Raw genomic sequence first — 21731 nt, 5'->3', positions numbered from 1 at the left:
GTTCAAAATTGCACACCATAATTCCTCTCCCTACAGACCTAAGATGAATGGGGCTGTTGAAGCTGCCAATAAGAATATCAAGAAGATCATCCAGAAGATGACAGTTACGTACAAAGATTGGCATGAGATGCTGCCATTTGCTTTGCATGGATATCGTACATCTGTACGCACTTCAACAGAGGCAACCCCTTTCTCTCTTGTTTACGGCATGGAAGTTGTTCTCCCATTAGAGGTGGAGATCCCATCAATGCGAGTCTTGATGGAAGCCAAGTTGACTGATGCTGAATGGATTCAGAGTCGTTACGACCAACTGAATTTGATCGAAGAGAAGCGTTTAACTGCCATGTGCCATGGTCAGTTATATCAGCAGAGAATGAAGAAAGCATCCGATAAGAAGGCCAAACCTCGTGTGTTCCGAGAAGGTGACCTCGTGCTCAAGAAAGTCTTGTCTTTCGTGCCCGATTCTAGGGGCAAGTGGACTCCGAACTACGAGGGTCCATATGTTGTCAAGAGAGCCTTTTCAGGCGGAGCTCTGATGCTTACAACAATGGATGGGGAGGATTTCACTCGTCCTGTGAATTCAGATGCAGTCAAGAAATACTTTGCCTAAAAAAAAAGTATATGCAAATGAAAAACAGAATTGCTCGCTGAGTTGAAAACCCGAAAGGGAGGCTTAGGCAAAAATGAGCGTCTCGGTGGAGAACCCGCAAGGGTGATCCAGGCAAAATTAGAGACTTGAAAAAAAGAGTATATTTGCATCCCGCTAGATTGAGTACCTCACCCTGGGGCAATCTAGGCAAAAATTAGGGATTTGATAAGTAACTGCATCCTGACAAGACTTTCTGTTCCACAACTGTCTTTTCGTCAGAGGTTCTCGATTCGTCGTCAACTGAAGCTTCGCATACATTGAGATTCACATTGGTAGAGAAAGGATCATTATGTTCAATGTAGCCCTCTTCCAATATATATCACTGATTTCAAATTTGTACAGATCTATGGAGTCCTGCCATTTGCAGACTACCATTCCATCAAATCAATTTGAGCTTTTTATCCAATTATTTGCATTCTTATTTGTTTCAATTCAACAAATGTTTTGCATGTTTTAATTGATAAAATTTCATTGTTTTAAAACAAAGGATTTTCAAACTATTGTTTTAAGCGAATTGAACATTCACAATGGTGAAAGGATACTCAAGAATGTCTCAGTGCTCTCCCGAGGGTGGCATGATTTCCGACAGGTAAGACATGTGTTCATATTCCTGGCTTGGTTATATCCTCTTTCTCCTGCTTTGTTGTTGGAGTTGTTCCTCAGGCAGAGTTGTTGGTGGGGTTGTTCCCCAGTATAGTCGCAAGCAGAGAGGTTGTTGAAGACTTCGTTTTCTTCTCCAGCAGTAGTCTCTCCCCAGTGCAGTCCCAGCGGAGGTGTTGTGTTCCTCCTCAGCAGTTGTGGGTATTCTCCTCAGAAGAGTCAGCATTTGGTGGTTGATCCCCAGCTCTCTTCCATATTTCCCAATGGATTCCTCAGTGGACTTCCCCAGTGGATCTGTCTGCAGATTTGTGGTTCGGCAGATCGTGTACATGCAAAATCCCCAATGGAATGGGTATTCCTCAACAGAGTCAGGGTTGCATCTGTGATAATCCCCTCAGAACCTCCGCCAGAGTTGGAAATCTCTGTTTTCCCCCCAGTAGGGTTGATTCCTTGATTATTTTGATCCCCAGTAGAGTGGCTTGTTGCAGAATCTACTTGTGTGATCTTTTCTTCCTCCTCAGTGGGTTGTTCCACAATGGAATGGATACTTGCATTATCCCCAGGTAGAGTTGCTTGTGCAGTCAGATTCTACGTGGATGATCTGTTCTCCCTCAGTGGGTTGTTCCCCAGTGGAGTTATGTGGAGTCGCTTTCATAGCAGTGAGCTTTTGTTCCCCTGCAGATATTTTGGGACTTCTCCCGCTTCCCCCAGCAGATTCGTCTTTGTGGCCGTTGTTGCCTGTTGTGACTTTCTGCTCCAGTTGGGTGATTGTTGATCCATTACTCAGAGATTCTGTGATATCTCTTGTTTTGCCTCCCGCAGATCTTTGCTTTTTAGCATGTGGATCTCCGCAGATTGGTTTTCCAGTTGGTTTTCCCCTGGAAGTATAGTACCGGGCGTTTGATTCCTGGGCCTGTTGTGTTAGATATGTCTGTTTTGTCAGCATTCATCAAACATAAATTACGCATATTCATGCATATTCATAAAACATTCTGATATTCATGTTGCATGTTTGCCATATATCTCTTGAGTGTTGTTCTCCTGCTATGGGTGATATAGATCTCTTTATAGATCTCCCTAAGCATATGTCGGGTGTGTAAATCTCTCCATATAGAGTCAGCCCCGTAAGCAGAAAGTGTCTGTATTTTCCTTCTGCAGTTCCCCACCGAGATTATCCTCGTGGATGACGGTTTCTTCCGTTTCCTCCCCAACACATATATTGGGATGAATTGTTCCTTTTGAGTTATATCCTCATAGGACGAGTCTTGATTCAGTCTGTCTTTTCGGATTAATCCCGAATTGGCATTTGTCAACCTGTTCTTGTACTTCCCTGTGGAATAAATGAATGAATTGCCCAATAACCGGTAATAATTCTTTTATCCCCAACGGGATCTTTTTGGGCCTCTACCCAGTAACCGGTAGTTGTAAGTCCTATGTTCCTCCTTCTTGATGGAATTTGTGGTTATATACCTTTTATTCCTCAGCAAGAGTCGTTGGTTGTCTACCCAGTAGTTGGTAGTCGTAAATCCTGTTTGCCTGCTCTCCAGCAGTTTTGTGGTTTGTTATAAACCCTATTGTTGTTTCCCGTGCGGATTTGTGTTTTTTCCCATCCCCACGTGGAGTTGTTGGTTTTCTGCCCAGTATTCGGTAGATGTAAACCCTAATTCGTGGTTATCCCCACCAGAGTATGACTACTACCCCGTATTCGGTAGTTGTAAGTCCTATCTCTTTTTCCCCAATCAGAGGTAATCTTTGTGGTTCGTTCTGGTCGATGGTGGATTTTGTGTTGTTGTGGTTTTATTCCCAACAGAGTCTGTGCTTTTGTGGATAATTGCCGGTTGCTAGCAATCTTATCCCCAGCCAGAGTTTTGGTATTCTGCCCAGTATTCGGTAGTTGTAAACCCTAATTCCTCCTCTTTGCAGAGTTAACCTTGTTGTTCATCCTAACCGATGATGGTTACTCTTTGTGGTTATCTTCATTCATTGTTCGATGATTGATATTCCTTTTTTGCTTCTGGATAATTGCCGGTTGCTAGCAATTGTATCCCCAGCAAGTTGTCTTCCGGATAATTGCCGTATGCTTGCAATTTTATCCTTTGAAGTCGCCAGTGGGTCCTTTCACCGTTTGCTAGTGATTTGTTCCCCGGATTGTTGATTGTCATCAATATATCCCCAGCTTGTCGTTGTGGATAATTGTTGTTTATGCAATTCATCCCCGGATCATTGATTTTTGTACCAATGAATCCTCAGCAGATCGCCTTTCATTTACCCGTTTGCTTGGTAATGATTGTTGCTCCCCTTGATTGGTCGTCATTATATACCTAGTTTTGGTATCCCGATGCCTTTCTTTCCGGTCGATTTATCCTTTGTTAACCCTTATACCGGTTGTGGATAATCTTCCATGCGAGTGTGTTATCCACGTTCTGACGGTAATGGATAATGTATCTCATGCACTCTTCAGTTGAAGCCTTTTGTGTTTCTCTGGTCGAGTAAGATTCGTTATTTCCCTTTTGCGGAATCGAATATTGTGTTGTTTCGGATAATTGCCGGATGCTTGCAATTTATCCCTTTGAGTTGTCTTTCGTTTACCCGGATGCTTGGTATCGATTGTCTCTCTTTTTGGTTAGTCACCTATTATATACTTCGGTATCTCTGGTGTCTTTTCCTTTCGAGTATATTATTCACGGTCTGCCGGTAATGAATAATATGTCTCTTTCGCTCTTTGGTTGAAATCCTTTGTTGATCTTCCCCAGTAGAGTAAGATTCGTATTCTTTGTAGAATAGAATATCCATCATTTAACCAGTTTGTGTTCTGGATGATGAGTGTTTTGGCATATATACCAATTCACGTTTTCGGTAGATCACCTATTATATACCCAGTAACCGGTATCCCTGGTGTTTCTTACCATGCAAATATATTATCTACGTTCTGACGATAATAGATAATATATCTCATGCGAGTATTCTATCCACGTTCTGACGGTAATGGATATTATATCTCATGCGCTCTTTGGGTTTGTGTCCCCAGTTGAGCAAGATTCGTTTTCCCGTTGTGGATTCGAATGTCCATCCTGTAAGTCGATTTGCTTTTTCAAGCCCTCCTTTCGGATGATGAGTGTTTTGGCATATATACCAATTCACGCTTTGGTAGGTCACCTATTATATGCTCTAATCGGTATCTCTGGTGTCTCTTCCTTTTCGAGTATATTATTCACGTTCTGACGGTAATGAATAATATGTCTCATGCACTCTTGGATCAATCTTTTGATTGTTTTCTCCGTAGAGTAAGATTCGTATTCCTTGTGGAATCGAAGATCCATCCTATAAACAAGTCTGCTTTTCTAGCTTTCTTCAGGATGATGAGTGTTTTGGCATATATACCAACTCACGTTTCGGTCGGTCACCTATTATATACCTTGACATCCTTGGTGTTCCTTCCTGTCTGCTCCCTATTATGACCTTGGTCCCCTGTGGAGTCAGATTTTCCTGAGTTTATGTACCTTTTCAGGTCTTTCTCAGATGTTTGGTTGATTGATATCGATCACCCTTATACAGGTCTTAGATATTCATTCCTCCTGAGTTTGTTACTCACTAACCGGTAACATCTCATCCTTTGGCTTCCCCTGGAAAGTCTTTGTTAGATTTCCCCAGCGGATTTGTGTTCCTGTTCGTGTTGCTGTATTGGTGTTATCCCCAGTACATGCATTTTGTGAGTCAGCTTGAGTCTTTCCAATGGAAGTGTTTTCCTTTGGAATTTCTTTCTCTCCCCAGTTGAGTCCTTTACTTCCCCAGTAAAGTCTCCAGTCTGTTTTCTGTTATCCCCCAACTCAGAGTCGTGTCCTGCTCACGCATTCTTTTTCTTTTATTATCCCCTATAAGAGCCCCTATAAGAGTCCTGTTAGAGTCTCTGTTCCTGGTGAGTGAATTAATCCGACGGATCGTCTTTTCTGTGTGAACCATATCCCCACAGAGTTTGTGTCTTTTGCATGCATACATCTGCATCATGAGGTCTCTTAGGGACCAAAATTTGTCTCATTACTGTTATTTAAGCCCATTCTACCGCGTCGAGATGAAGATTTCTAAACTTCACTTCTCCGGGTAGAATGACCTTAAATAGGGGCATCTGTAAGACCCCAATTTTTGCCCTAAGATCCCTCATGGCATCATATCATATCATATCATTGCCTCAAGGATCATTGTACACCTTTGCCTCCTTTCTTGTGGGTGGGTTACCTTCTGAGTGTGGTTCTTGATCACCAAGCATGTATTGCATTTGTATATCATTGCTTTTCATTTGTTTACTAACCCAAAAGTACAAAAATATTGTCATCTAACCTTGTTACTTGCAGATGAAGCAAGCTAGGTCAAATCAGTCAAAGGCAAGTCATCGAGCTAGATGGTGGCCATTCTTGAAGAATTTGGGCACCATGATCATTCATAAGAAGTTCATATGAGTTATGGTATCATGTGGAATCAAGATCTCAAGTGGTAGAGGCTTGGAATTCATCAGAACATGGTTCAGTCAACCAAAACCCTAGCAAAGTCAACTGTGGTCAACTATGCATTTAATCAATGATTTGATGGTGGGAAATGGTTTTAGAGGTCTCATTCATGTCCATACAAGCCTCATATAACATGTCAAACATCATCATTGAGGAATTGGGGGTCAGACAAAAAGTTTCCCAAAATAGCAAGGACCTGTAATTTTCAACTGCCAAAAAGGGAAAGTTATTCTCCTCAACTTTACATCATCAAGCAAGCTTCAAATCAAAATTTGTCCAACACGAAAGTTGAAGATCTTGCTCTTACCTTTCCAAAAAGTCCAAGAACACTCATTTCTCATTTATGGTTGGCAAGTTATGATCAAATCATTTTCAAGAAAAGTTGAACTTCAAGGAGGCATAACTCTTGAACCATTTGGCCAAATTGGGTGATTCTTTTTTGAGCAAATCCCATTTGACATGTACTATCATAATGCATCATTACATTTCATCAAAAATCATCACATAAAAAGGTCATTTTTCAAGTGAACCATTTAAATTTTGGTGGGAAAAATAGTAATTTTGAAAAATACACATGATTTTCACTCCAAACCAAGGCCAATAGCTTCAAAACAAAAATATGGACTTGCTGAAAGAGAAAATTCACTGTTCCATTGGCTGCATGAACAAAAGGGCATTTTGGCCAAAGTGCATAAAAGATCCATTTTCACTAATCTCATCGGTTTTGGCTAAGCATGATTAGCAAGTTGGATTAACAGGAGTATATATTCCTAATCATAACAGAATTTCGGGATCACAATTCATTTTCTCAGATCCACATCAAAAAATCACCAAAATTCTCTCAATTTTTCTCACACTTTTTTCCACTTTTTCATCAAAATTCATCACTCTTCTGGCTTGTTCTTGTATTGTTCATCATTTGTAGGTACAATCAAGCATCTGTTGAAGCAAAACTTGGAGGAATCTTGCTAAATCGTGGCTGTGGAAAAAGTGCGCATGGACATGGCAGTTGGAAAATTCTGTTGATTCAAGAGGTTTTGAGCTGAAGTATCGATTCCATTCATCTTCCTCATCATCATAGGCTATCTGTTTTCTACTTCCAAGTCCTGAAGAACACGAAATCAAGAGCTGCATCTTCATAAGGTGAGAATTCAAATCTTACAATTCTTGAAATTAACATGTGGCTTAGGTAGATCTTAGTTAGTAGAGTATTCTGCAACTTGAATCGTGCCATTCCATTGATTATTGATGAAGATATCTGGATTTGAATTTTTGATTCCAAAACTTGTTTCAATCGATTCTTCGCATATTGTTAGAATTAAGTGAAATGAATGCTGGAATGATGATGTGCATGATGAGACGGTTCGATTGATATAGATTCCATGCATTTCTGTGACTTTTGGTTCTTGATGATGATGAATGATGATGAACACGATGAAGATGTTTGAATTCTGCGTCCAGATTGCATTTAGATCCATCACCTGCGCCTTTGCATGTTTTTGGTTGTTTATTTGCCATGTGTCCAATTAGCGCTTGACACATCACTTAATGAAACGCGGTGTTTCATTAAGTGGGCGCTTTCTTTTGAAATGGCATAGGTTCGATTCTGGATTCCAGCTTTTCTTCATAATGCCTTGCCTATTATTTTCCACTTCATGCTTCCATATTCACATGACTTTCCATGCATCTTTCATTTTTTCTTCCACATAAAAAATCTATATCTCATTCATTATTGATCCAATTCACATGCAACTTTTTTCACCATGATCCTCATAATGTGCTTTATTTTTTGGTGATTTTTAATAATTTTGTGCACGCGTAAAAAAAATAATTGCCTAGGGTTTGTTTTCATGTGTCACTTTTTATATATAGCTCACCATTTTATTCATGAAATATTGATGCTTCATTAGAAATTCTTGAAATTTTATATGCATGATCTAGACTCATTCCTGGTTATTTTGGTATATGGTTTGTGATTTTTGAGTTACTGGATTGTGAGATATGATGTGATCTTTGGAGGTGTGACAATGTATGTCACACCATGGCTTGTTCATGTTCTTGATTTTATTTTCCATGCTTATGCTATGCCAATTGCTCTGGATTTTTGCATGCTAATACTTATGGATGTCTAGCTTGCTGGTGATTTTTCCTAGAATTTTTGAATGCATTTTCTATTTGTTTGAGAATTTTCCCTCTGTTTGACCAATTGTTGACATTTTGTGAGTCATGATATCATATGTGTTGTGAAATTCTCATGAATTATTGGATGAACTTGAAATTTGGCATGTGTATTATAGACATCTTGAAGTTTGCCATGGCTTTGATTGCATTCATTTATCATGCTTGGTCACTGTTTTATGATTGCTTGAACTTGATATATGATTTGATACCTTGTATGAGCTTGCATGACCATGGCTTGACTTGTTGATTTTAATTGACTTGCTTCCACTTGTCCAATTACCATGAAATTTGGTGTGTTGCTCATTGAATGTGTTCTGTTTAAGCATGATTTTTATTAGAATTTTTTGAGCCATTTTGGTATTGATATGCTTGTGTTCATTCTGTTTACACCATTGAGTTCTCATCTTGCCTAGTTTGACATGTTTTGCTTATAAAATGCAATTGGTGAATGTTTTTGATGTGGGACCAACTGGAATTTGTTCTTGATTTGATTAATCTTGATTTTGATCAAGTTTCATGTTCAGTTTTAAATATTTTCTCCTCCTTTGACCCTAGGCTTTGGCCTAAGGGTTCACTTCTCACATTTGAGTTGTTTTTCAGGTTAAGGAGCAATTGCTGTAAGGAGATTAATTCAAGTTGATTGATTTTGGTTTATTGGATTGTGATGAACTAACTTGGTTTGTTTTGTAGGATGCTAACTCATTTCATTTGAGTTTGTGCTTTGCACATGTGATTGATTGTGTTGACTGTTGGTTCTTATCTTGTCTGTTTTGACTTTGTGATTGGAATACTGATTATATTTGATTGATTTCAGGTACCATAGTCGCTTTAGTTCCTTCGAGAACTTGCTATTTCTTTGCTTTGCTTAAGCATTAAGGTAGAATCTCTTGTCTCCATGTAGTCAGGAAGATCTGGCTTGTTACTTAGCCAGGCAACTGTCTGAAGTCCTCCTTAAGAGGCAACGTTTGTGATTGTTTAACTTTGTCCCCAAGCAGGAAAAAACCTCATATGAGGCAATTGGTAGACAAAAGAGATATGTAGCCTATCTCCTACTATTCTGTGAGTCACTCACCTTGCTCACACCACATGTGTTGATGCATAGTGAGTAAAAGCCCAAGATCTATCGAGTCTTTAACTTGTGGAGAGAGTTCCATCTTTCTGAACTCCCACACCTTCTGATATTCAATGCTCTCCCTGACCGGGGATAAGAGTGATGAGGCACACCCCTCATATCCTTTCATCTGCTTCACCTTGGCTCTCAATGTCAAGGTTAAGAGCACCATTCACCCTATTCCAGTTGACTTCCAAGTCTAACCCTTTGATTGAGCCTAATTGTTTGGTTATAGTGGGTGCTAAATGACTTTGTCTGATTGATTGCTTGTTGCATTTGTACATGTTTGCTTGCATGCCTTTGTGCACTTATCATCATAAATTGTTCATTTTTGCATGATCATCATTTCATATATTTGTGATCCATGTTTGGTTTACCCATTGAGGACAACTGTAAGTCCACTCATTGGCCATTGTTCCTATGATTTGGAAGGGATAAAGTGTAAGACCATTTCATTTGGCTACTTATGTCCATTGCTTTTGCTTGTTTGTTGTATGTGAGGATGCAAGTGTAAGACCATGTTGTTGGCTCTTGTATTTCTATGATCATCCTTTGGAGGTTGGTATAAGTCCAGATAGATTGGCATCTGACATCCAAGTTTTGTTTTACCTTAGGAGATTGGTGTAAATCCATTTATTGGTATCCGATATCCGCTTTCACTTTGTGAGATTGGAGTAAGACCATGGATGGCATCCGGTATCATTGTTTTGTTTTAGGAGATTGGTGTAAACCCATTTATTGGTATCCGGTATCCGCTTTTGGTTGTGAGATTGGTATAAGTCCATTGATGGCATCCGGTATCACCTTGCTTTTTATTTACTTACTTGCTCATTGCCTATTCCTAAGGGCACACTTGAATCATCTTCTATATGATCTCAAGAGGTGAACCTTTCTAAGAAGTTTTACATTCCACTATCCATATCCTCTTTGTCCTAAACCTTTTCACACTTTGCTTTCAAAAACTTTGACTTGTTGTGCAAACATCTTCATGTCTTTTTCAAATTAGAAACCTGGACCCTAAGTCCTTGACTTTTCAAACTCCATTTTCATAACACTTCTTTGAATCAATCCTAATCATACCTTGACCATATTTTGTGAATAATCATAATCAGTTAACTTCACCCATTCAATTGTTTTGGCTTTGTCCATTGTTAACATGTTTTCACACATTAGCCATAGGTTTTAATTACCATAGCGGTTGATGTAAATCTTACCTTATCCTTAGTGAGTAGATTGTAAGTCTTCCATACTGAAAACAAGGTTAACCCCTCTAGTACGTCGAAGCCGTCCTCGCATGGTGGATTGTTGATTCAGGTTGAGTTTTCTCCCATTGGTAATGAAAAGCCTTAATGCTTGTGTTTTAAAATGAACTCACAAATTTTTGGAAATCTTTTAGCCGAACTACGGCGTTTTGATCCTTGCCTTTGATGGAAGGTACGTAGGCAACGGGTTCATCCGTTCAAACACAAAAATAACTAACTTGTACATTCTTTTCTTATCATCCCATTCATGTTTGCACAATATGTCATAAACAAATAAACATTTTTATACAACAAGTGTGAAAAGGGCTCCCTAGGAGTACCTAGGACGTGATGGGTGCCTAACACCTTCCCATTGCGTAATTTACCCCTTACCCAGACTCTCTGATCTTTTTCATTAGTTTTCTACGTGTAAAACTTCTTAGGTTTTTATTCGCTTTTTAACCAGTCCTTAGGATAAATAAAAGTGCGGTGGCAACTCGATTTCTTTGTATACTTTGCTTATGGTTTAATCAATAAATCATATAGCGACGAATACACTGCTACAGAAACAAACTTGGTTAGTTTTAACTACTCAAGGAGTGCGAAAGCACCCTGGCTTAGTTAACTAGGAATTTTTATCACTTTAAGGAAAAACGATTTTTGAAACTGTTTTCGGACGCATTGATAGATTTAAAATCAAGAAACTCCTTGGGTAAACTTTCCAAATCAAAATCACTTTTCAACTAAGTTTACGAGTCTTATTTCTTAAAAACAAGTTTACTACTTTAGCGTTCTGCGCACCTTTTATAAGTGATAATAAAAGGCCTTAATTTAAGGATAAACTCGGTTCTGAATATGCAAAAGCGACAGTTCTTGTTAAATGGATTCTTTTCAAGAGTAGAAAATATTGCCCCATAAGTAGTTCTATTTAAACAATCGAAACATCGTTTAACTGACGTGAAATACATTCAAACCTGTCTTTATCTGCACTGTATTTATTATTTCCTTTATTTACTGTTATTTTGCGACATCAATATCTCCTTTGTACCGCCTTAGATAAACATCGTAACAATAGTAATCGATAGATTGACGATTTGCTCTCTGTAGGATCGATATTCTTTTATATTACTCTGACGTGATTCGTGCACTTGCGAATAGAGCGATCAAGTTTTTGGCGCCGTTGCCGGGGACTAACTTCGTAAAATTTCGTACACTGTTGTTACACCGTCTAGACTAAGGCATTATTGGTCGGTAAATGCGAAGAACCCATAGTACCGGAAATTTAGTAGATCCTTTAGCGAAACCCGAACATTACACTCGTACACGCCTCTTACTCATCCGAATTAAGAAAGTTATGGCCGAGAATCGCGACCGGAGACCTCTTAAGGAATTTGCCCAACCCTCTGACGAGGAACCTAGTTCTAGTATAGTAAACCCCCTCATTCCTGCCAACAATTTCAAACTAAAACCATATTTACTGCAATTAGTTCAACAAAACCAATTCGCAGGTCTCGCTACTGAGAACCCAAATCAACATTTAAAAGTCTTTATCCAACTGGACGACACCTTTAAATCCAACGGTGTATCACCTGATGTGATTCGTTTAAGATTATTTCCTTTCTCCCTCAGGGATAGAGCACGTTCATGGTTGGATTCACTTCCAGCTAACTCGATAACTACGTGGGAAGACCTTAGGAGAGTATTCCTTGCTAGATATTTTCCCCCTAGTAAGATTGTTGTTCTTCGAAACCAAATAACTAGATTTACTCAAAACCAAAGAGAATCACTTTTTGAAGCTTGGGAGAGATATAAAGAGCTATTAAGAGTCTGTCCACACCATGGCCTAGAACAATGGCTGATCGTTCACACAATGGACTCCATTATAACACAAACATGAGCATCGACGCTGTCGCTAGTGGCGCGTTGATGAACAAACCTTACCCTGAAGCTTGTGACCTAATTTAGGATATGGCCTAAAACTATTGCCAATGGGGAACTAAACGAGCATTAGTAGAGAAAAAGGAGACCCAAGGTGGAATACATGAGATAAGCTATATGGACATGATGCAGGCGAAAATGGACGCTTTAGCCCTTAAGGTCGAACATATTTCTACAAACACTAACACTGCAGCGGTAGTCTACACTGAGTGTGAACTTTATGGATCTAAAGGACAGGAATCGGCGGAATGTAACCTTTTGAACGACCTGAACACCGACCTGAACACCAGCGGAAGGTAACCCATTTTCAAACACTAGATGGAAGAATCACCCGAATTTTTCCTATAAAAACCAGAACCCTATCCAAAATTATGCACCTCAGAGACCACAAGGGTATCAAGCCCAAAAACCAAATCAACCTATGCAAGTTGTGCCCCAGAAGTCTAACCTTGAGAAGATCATAGAGAACTTTATATCAGGCCAGACTCAACAAAATAAAGAATTCCTAAACCAGAACATTCATGTAAACAAACTGATAACGCGATTAGGGACCAAGGTTGATCAGATGATCACTCACAACAAGATGCTTGAAACCCAGATCTCACAGGTAGCACAAAACCAAGCCCCACAAACTACACCTGGAGGACAATTCCCTCGACAACCTCAACTCAACCCTCAAGGGCAAGCTAATGATATCTCATTACGAAGTGGGACCACTTACGAAGGGCCTTATAACCCAGCAATGAGCGAGTCCAAAGCTTCTAAAGAAAATATACCTACAAACCAAGGAGAAGAACCAGTGGAACCCGAAAAACAAACCGACAAGAAGGAGAAGCCAAGGATAAAACTTACAAACCACCACCCTCGTACAAACCACCAATCCCATATCCGCAAAGACTTAAACAAACCAAAATCAATAACCAATACCAAAAGTTTATAAAAGTAATAGAGAAGCTTCATGTAGAGATTCCTTTCACCGAAGCTATCACCCAAATTCTATCTTACGCCAAATTTCTCAAAGACATCTTAACCAACAAGCGTAGGCTTGACGATCCCAAACCCTTGGAATGCAACTTTATTTCAGAGAATAAACTTGCTAAGAAGGAGAAAGACCCTGGTAGTTTTTCTATACCTTGCATTCTAGGGAGTCATGTGATTGACAAATCTTTCCTAGACTTAGGCGCTATTGTGAGTTTAATGCCCCTCCAATTAGCCGATAGGTCTGTTAAGTACCATGTAGGCATTTTAGAAAACATCCTAGTTAGGATCGGTCAACTTTATATCCCAACAGACTTTGTGGTCATGGATATCAAGGAAGACGACGATATCCCTATCCTTTTAGGTAGACCATTTTTATCAACAGCCGGAGCTATAATAGATGTTAAAAGAGGAAAATTAACTTTCAAAGTAGGGGATGAAAAGATAGAGTTTATTCTTTCAAAGTTTCTAATGGCACCAATCATAGGAGACACATGTTACGCGATTGATATCATAGATGAATGCATATGGGAATTTGATCAAGAAGAACCTGTGATCGAACCATTTTCAAACCCGAATGAAAAGGATGACGAGCTAAAGGAAACGAAACCTCACACTAACGAATGTTTGGCCCTTACTCCGGACCTTTCACCAAATTCTCAAAAACCAACTCAAGAACTTAAGGAACTGCCCAATAACCTAAGATATGCGTTTTTGGATAAAGAAATGAACCGCCTAGTAATAGTTAGTGTCACCTTAAACCATGACGAGACAAACTAACTCTTGAATGTTTTACGAAGATACCCATTTGCCTTAGGATACAACATCTCTGATTTAAAAGGTATAAGCCCATCCGTGTGTATGCACACGATCTCGCTAGAGGAAGATTCAAAACCTTCCAGAGAACATTAGAGAAGAATCAACCCTGTAATGAGAAAAGTGGTAAAGAAGGAAGTCCTTAAACTGCTAGAAGATGGTATAATTGATCAGATCTCCGATAGTAAATGGGTAAGTCCTGTACATGTGGTACCCAAAAAGGGAGGCATCACAGTCGTGCAGAACGAGAAGGGCGAGCATGTGGCTAAACGTATAGAAGTCAGATGACGTATGTGCATAGATTATAGGAAGCTCAATAAGGCAACTAGGAAAGACCATTTCCCCATTCCATTCATAGATCAAATGCTTGAGCGTCTTGCCAGACACTCTTACTTTTGTTATCTGGATGGATATTCTGGATTTTTCCAAATACCCATACACCCCGAGGATCAAGAGAAAACAACCTTCCCCTGTCCTTACAGAACATTTGCTTACAGACGAATGTCGTTTGGACTCTGTAATGTGCCAGCTACTTTCCAACATTGTATGATGTCAATCTTCGCAGATTATCTCGACGGAATTATAGAAGTATTTATGGACGATTTCTCAGTGTGTGGGTTCGACTTTGATAATTGCCTCATTAATCTTGAGAAAATCCTAGAGAGATGCGTAGAAGTTAACCTTGTGTTAAATTGGGAGAAGTGTCACTTTATGGTTAAAGAAGGCACAATGTTAGGACATATAATATCTGAAAGAGGCATTGAGGTCAACAAAGCAAAGATAGAAGTTATATAAAACCTTAACCCTCCTAAGACAGTTAGAGAAGTTCGTAGTTTTCTTGGACACACCGGTTTCTACCGACGCTTCATCAAAGATTTCTCTAAAATAACAAAACCCTTGACCGACCTTCTGATGAAAGATGTTGAATTCATTTTCAATGAAAAATGTATCGAAGCCTTTAATCGTTTAAAACAAGCACTAATTTCAACACCCATTCTACAAACTCCAGATTGGACTCAACCCTTTGAAATAATGTGTGATGCTAGCGATTTCGCTATAGGAGCTGTTTTAGGGCAAAGAAAAGATAAGAAATTACATGTAATATATTACGCTAGTAGAACCGTAAATGTCGCTCAACTAAATTATACAACAACAAAGAAGGAACTCCTAGTTGTAGTTTTCGCAATTGATAAATTTAGGTCTTATCTTGTCGGATCTAAGATTATAGTCTATACATACCATGCAGTTATCTGTTACCTTCTAAGCAAAAAGGATGCGAAACCTAGATTACTCAGATGAATCCTTTTGCTACAAGAGTTCGACTTAGATATTCGAGACAAAAAAGGAACAAAAAACATAGTTGCTGACCATCTTTCCAGACTAGAGCATTTGAAGCCAGACCATTTACCTATAAATGATGATTTCACCTATGAAAGATTGATAGCTAAGTTAGATACCGTTCCCCTTGAACCTGATAAAGACAACTTTGGAACAGTTTCAGATATTAGCAGAGTACCATGATACACTGATTTTGTGAATTATCTAGCCGCTGATATCATACCACCTGACCTCAATTATCAACAAAAGAAGAAGTTCTTTAAAGATATAAGACATTTCTATTGGGACGAACCACTCCTTTTTAAAAGAGGAATAGATAACATCTTTCGATGTTGCGTCCCGGAATAAGAAGTTAGAAATATCATAGAGCATTGTCACTCTCCACCTTTTACCGGTCCTTTGCCACCTAATGTTCCTATGGACGATGGGCAAGGGATCGATGATGAGTATGACCGGCGTGACCAGTCACCTGCTCATGATATTCCTACTGCATCACCTGCACACACTGCATCTTCTTCTTCTGACCATTTTGCAGGTACCGCTCCTAGTTTTTACATCACCGAGGAGATGTGGCGCGAGCACCTGGCTCGAGAGGAAAGGCGTGACACCCTTCTGAATACCATAAACCAACAATTGACAGATAATATGAGTTTTATGATAGCCTCCCAGCAGCGTAGTGAGCAAGCACATCGGACTATCATTGAGTCCTTACTTGCGATTACTAATGAGCAGCATTGCCAGCGACAGGCTACTGAGCGTCACTTCGCACTTATCGAGGCCAACCAAGGGTCTCTCTTAGGTCGCTCTAGGCAGCTGCAGGAAGGACTTAGTACTCGTAGCAGGCGCCATCGACCCAGGCATCCTGACCAGGGCGGTGACGGTGACAGTACCGGTGGTCACCCATAGTTCTCTATATCTCTCTTCCAGGTTACTCCTACCCTATCTCATATCGAAACATTGAGGATAATGTTCGGTTTAAGTGTGGGAGGAGATTTTTATCGCTTTTATCGCTTTCCTTTATTTTTAGTATGTTTTGTGCGTTTTAGTTATTTGCCTTTTCTTTTCAATAAAATAATATGTGTTTGACGAGTCATCTGTGTAGTGTATCCGTATTTCTCCCATTTCTTTAACCTTACCAAAAAAAATTGTGAGCAAAGACAACAATGCATCTTGAATATTCAGGCTATAAGACAGGATTATGACGGGATGTAAAAGACTTGGGAAAACTTTTTCTAAAAATCGATATTGTCTTAACACCGTAGGCTTCATGATTATAAGAGTCGATCCCGATACCCCATATATTGTGACCCTAATTTTTGTTCCAAATAAGTCCTTAAGTAGTTTATCCTCGTAGTCAGCTCCAGCTTAAGCATGCTCTACGTAGGGGACCGGTGAAAATAAGTGAATAATCACAAAAATTCCTGCTTTGTTCTCTAGTTGTATGAAAATATGGGCTAGGTGACTCTCACACAGTCATTTAACCCAGCAAAATAAAGACATTTGCGAAACATGCAGAAGAAAAATAATATATATATATATATATATATAATATATATATATATATAATATATATATATTATATATATATATATATATATATATATATATATATATATATATATATATATATATATATATATATATATATATATATATATATATATATATATATATATATATATATAATGATATGCCTATTGTTGGTTGGTTCAGAGGTATCTGGTGCTGAACTTGGTAGGGTGGATTATGATCCAATCCCCCATAACTACAAATTGGGTTAAATAAAGGGGTTACACCAACTTATGTACCAGAGCCTCATGCTTAAGATCATAATCACAAACTGATCACCTTACTACGAGTATGTACAGTTAAACGGGCTTAATGTGATTGCACCTGAATGAAAAGGACTTGAAGAAGACGAAAAGAAGGCATGGGTATGATGGGGTGATGTGGATTGATTTGTATAGGAACAAAGCCTATGACCGCATTTGCGGGAAGTGTCACTACAATATCCTTAGTGTGATTCGTTAGTACCTATCGATACATTCCTTGAATGAACTTATAAGCCTTTTTGCCTTGAATTAACTCTGGTTGATATTGTTTTTCTTGCATAAACTATAAAGAGTTTTGCTTGAGGACAAGCAAAGGTTTAAGTGTGGGGGAATTTGATCACACTGAATCACACCGCGTTTTTGACTCGGATTTCACATGTTTATTAGGTCTTTATTATCGTTTTACTTGTGTTATGCTCTCTTTTATGTTGTATTCAGGTATTTAGCTCTTTCAGGACCTTTTTAGAAGAAACAAAGCAAAAAGACCAAAAATTAGGGTTTTTCGGCAAATATTATACACATGGCGTTATGCATGGCGGCCGCTATAGGAGAAGCCATGACACATCAGCCCTTAACCATGAGGTAACCGCCACGATCCCATGAACTTTCCCATTCACAAACATGGCGGGCGCCATGAAGGGGTACCGGGCGCCACCTTTGCATTTCACGTTCCCAGTAAGGAGAAGTTGAAGGGCATCATGGTCTTTATAAGCTGCTGAATTCCTCTATAAATAGGTTGTTCTAGTTCATTTCCAAATCATCCAACTTAGCTTACAACACTAAGATTATATTATCATTTGTAAAGCGGTAATCCGTCACATCGAGGGGTAATCGCACCGTAGTGTAATTGAGTTGGAGCACTTTGATTTTGCTGTCGTTTTTATCTTCAAAGTCAAAGGTTTATTTTCCTTGTACCAGATTTAAAGCCTCTATTTGGAGTAGGTTCTAATTTAATCGCTTTTATTTATTTTACTTGTCATGCTTTACTTTATTTAATTTCTTGCTATGCTTTACTTTATTTAATTTCTTGTCATGCTTTACTTTATTTAATTCATGTCATTGTCTTTACTTTATTTAAATTTCTCGCCATTATCTTTATTGCTCATTTTAATTATTTTACACGCTTTATTTGTTCTTTACACCTTACATTCTAAAACAACTTTTCATCATAATCAATATCGTTGTGTTTGTTTGTATTACCATGTCTGGCTAAATATTTCAAAGGTTAGAATGTAAGGACCGCGATTAAAGAGATGTTTCACATATTGAATCTGTAGAAATGCTTTAAAGGCTGTTTTGGTTTTTAATTCGAGTTTTCTGAAACAAACTTGGTTAGTTTTAACTACTTAAAGAGTGTGAAAGCACCCTGGCTTAGTTAACAAGGAATTTTTATCACTTTAAGGAAAAACGATTTTTGAAACTGTTTTCGGGCGCATTGATAGATTTAAAATCAGGAAACTCCTTGGGTAAACTTTCCAAATCAAAATCACTTTTCAACTAAGTTTACGGGTCTTATTTCTTAAAAATAAGTTTACTACTTTAGTGTTCTGCGCATCTTTTATAAGTGACAATAAAAGGCCTTAATTTAAGGGTAAACTCGGTTCTGAATACGCGAAAGCGACAATTCCTGTTAAATGGATTCTTTTCAAGAGTAGAAAATATTTCCCCATAAGTAGTTCTATTTAGACAATCGAAACATCGTTTAACTGACATGAAATACATTCAAACCTATCTTTATCTGCACTGTATTTATTATTTCCTTTATTTACTGTTATTTTGCGACATCAATATCTCTTTTGTACCGCCTTAGATAAACATCATAACAATAATAATCGATAGATTGACGATTTGGTCTCTGTGGGATCGATATTTTTTTATATTACTCTGACGTGATTCGTGCACTTGCGAATAGAGCGATCAAAAGTCTATCGCTTTAAAGACTTCAAGATATAAGTCATCCACCAACGATGCGTGTGAGAGTGAATAAAGTGATGACGATAAAGATTCGAATGAAGACATAGGATTGTTCATAAGGAGGTATAGTCGATACCTTAGAAAGCATGAAGTCCAACATTCAGATAAAAATCTTGTCAACTATAAAAGACAATCAAAATTCCCGAATCAAGAGGAAGGTAAGGTAACTAAGTGAAAAGGATCATGTTTTAATTGTGGAATGGCCGGTCACTATAAGTCGGGTTGTCCCTTGTTGAAGAAAGACAAAGGAAAAGACAAACGTTATAACAAATCTAGCAAATCTAAAAGAGCATACATTGCATGGGAGAGTGATAGTGAGTCCTCAAGCGATGATAACTCAAGTGATGAAGAAGAAAATGTCAATCTTTGTCTTATAGCTCATCGAAAGAAAAGAAAAAGAATGTAAGTCATTCTAAATATGATCATGTTGATAAAATGCCTTATTGTGATTTGCAAAATGCCTTTAGTACTCTACACAATGAGGCCGAGGAAGCTTTCAAACTCCTAGCCTCAAATAAGAAAAGTTTCTGTTATTTGGAAAAGAAGATTCCGGATTCCGAAAAGGAATTAGAAAATCTTAAGAAATCTTTGATAAAGGTTACTAAAGGAAAAACTGAACATGATAAGGGATTTTGGTTTAGATGGTCTGGATGTGAAACTTGTCACATTTGGCAAAGAGAGGTTAGAACACTTCAAGCTAAATTAGACAAGGCTTTACAACCTAAAGTTACCTTTGCTATTGATCAATCACATTTTAGAAGTAACATGAATAATCCTTATAAAAAATACACTTATATGGTAAATGATCAAGTTAGCAAAAGCAACTCTCATCCGAACTTAAATTGTCTATATTGTTGCAAAAAGGGACATATTATTGCTAAATGTCGATTTAGGAGATTTTTAGTTCCTAAAGGCATTTTTCAATGGTTGCCCAAATGCAACCAACGTTTCACTCACACACTAGGATCCAATGAAAATGGGGTACCTCCTTCCCTTGTTTAAATTTGTAGGTGGAATGTCTTGAGGATACGGAGAGAACATGTGTTCTCGATAGTGAATGCTCAAGGTATATGTCGGGTGACACTTCCTTGTTCTTTGAATTTGTGGCTAAAAAGAAAGGGTTTGTAACCTACGGTGATAATAATAAGGGAGCTATACTCGGAAAAGATAGTGTAGGTAATCCCTCCTCTACTACTATCTTAGACGTCCTTTTAGTTAAAGGCCTTAAGCACAACCTCATTAGTATTAGCCAATTATGTGACAAAGGATATAAAGTATCATTTTCAAAAGATTGTTACATGATTGAACATAATGATAATAAGAATGATGTGCTTAAGGGATGGAGGGAAAATAATGTATACATGCTTAACTTAAATGAAGTATCTTTGACTAGCGTTAAATGTCTTGTCTCCATGAGTGAAGAATCGTGGCTTTGGCATAGTTGGTTAGCGCATGTCAACTTTGACTTGCTAAATAAAGTTGTCGCAAAAGATCTAGTAGTCGGTCTTCCCAAAATCAAAATTTCAAAAGATCACTTATGTGATGTGTGCCAAATGGGAAAGCAAACAAGGATCTCGTTTAAATATAAAAATATTGTTTCCACAACGAGACCCCTTGAAGTTCTCCATATGGACCCTTTTGGGCCATCTAGAATTAAAAGTCTAGGTGGAAACTACTATGGTTTTGTTATAGTAGATGACTACTCTAGATTTTGTTGGACTATCTTCTTAGCAAGTAAAAGTGACACTTTTTCTGCTTTTTAAAAGTTTGCGAAGATGTCTCAAAACAAATTAAACACTAGCATATTTACTATTCAGAGTGATCACAGAGGTGAATTTGAAAACCACCTCTTTGAGGAATTTTGTGAAAAAAATGGCATTGATCATAATTTTTAAGCTCCAAGAACTCCACAACAAAATGGAGTAGTGGAACATAAAAATAAAATTTTAGAAGAGCTTGGAAGGACTATGATCAATGAAAATGGCCTTCCTAAATATTTTTGGGTTGATGCCATAAATACAGCTTGTTATGTATTGAATAGGATTCTCATTCGTCCTATTCTAAATAAAACCCCTTATGAATTGCTAAAGGGAAGGAAGCCTAATGTTTCACATCTTCATATCTTCGGATGTAAATGCTTTGTATTAAACAATGGTAAAGAAAACCTTGATAAATTTGACTCAAAAGCCGATGAAGGTATCTTTCTCGGATACTCTCATTCTAGTAAAGCATATAAAGTATACAACAAAAGGTTACTTATTGTTAAAGAATCCGTGCATGTTTCCTTTGATGAATCTTATCCGAAAACTTAGAAGAAGGTATTATTGTTGATGGTGTATGTGTTCCTTAGGAAGACATAATAAAAGATCAAAAAGAAAAGCATGTTGAACCCCATTCGGAAAATGCTGAGGAGGAGCAGGATCAAATTTCTGAAAAGAAAGAGGATGATCATTCTATTAATAACAATGATCTTCCTTTGGAATGGAAATCTTCTAAGGATCATCCCATTGTCGCAACCTGAAAAATGGAATGCAAAAAAAAACAACTGGCGAAGAAAGACAGGAGAGTCGC

General features: G+C 38.2%; 1 non-coding gene across 1 annotated transcript; it reads right to left on the bottom strand.

Annotated features, from left to right (window-relative positions):
• Positions 1 to 12022: 12022 nt before the first annotated feature.
• LOC127098754 (small nucleolar RNA R71) lies at positions 12023 to 12129 on the bottom strand. The gene has a single exon (XR_007793454.1). It is a non-coding gene; the product is annotated as a small nucleolar RNA R71 (small nucleolar RNA).
• Positions 12130 to 21731: the final 9602 nt, after the last annotated feature.

Source organism: Lathyrus oleraceus, chromosome 6 (genome assembly GCF_024323335.1).
Source record: "Lathyrus oleraceus cultivar Zhongwan6 chromosome 6, CAAS_Psat_ZW6_1.0, whole genome shotgun sequence".
NCBI lineage: Eukaryota > Viridiplantae > Streptophyta > Magnoliopsida > Fabales > Fabaceae > Lathyrus > Lathyrus oleraceus.
Note: the sequence above shows the minus strand (reverse complement) of the source record. Positions and strands in the feature narration are given on the sequence as shown.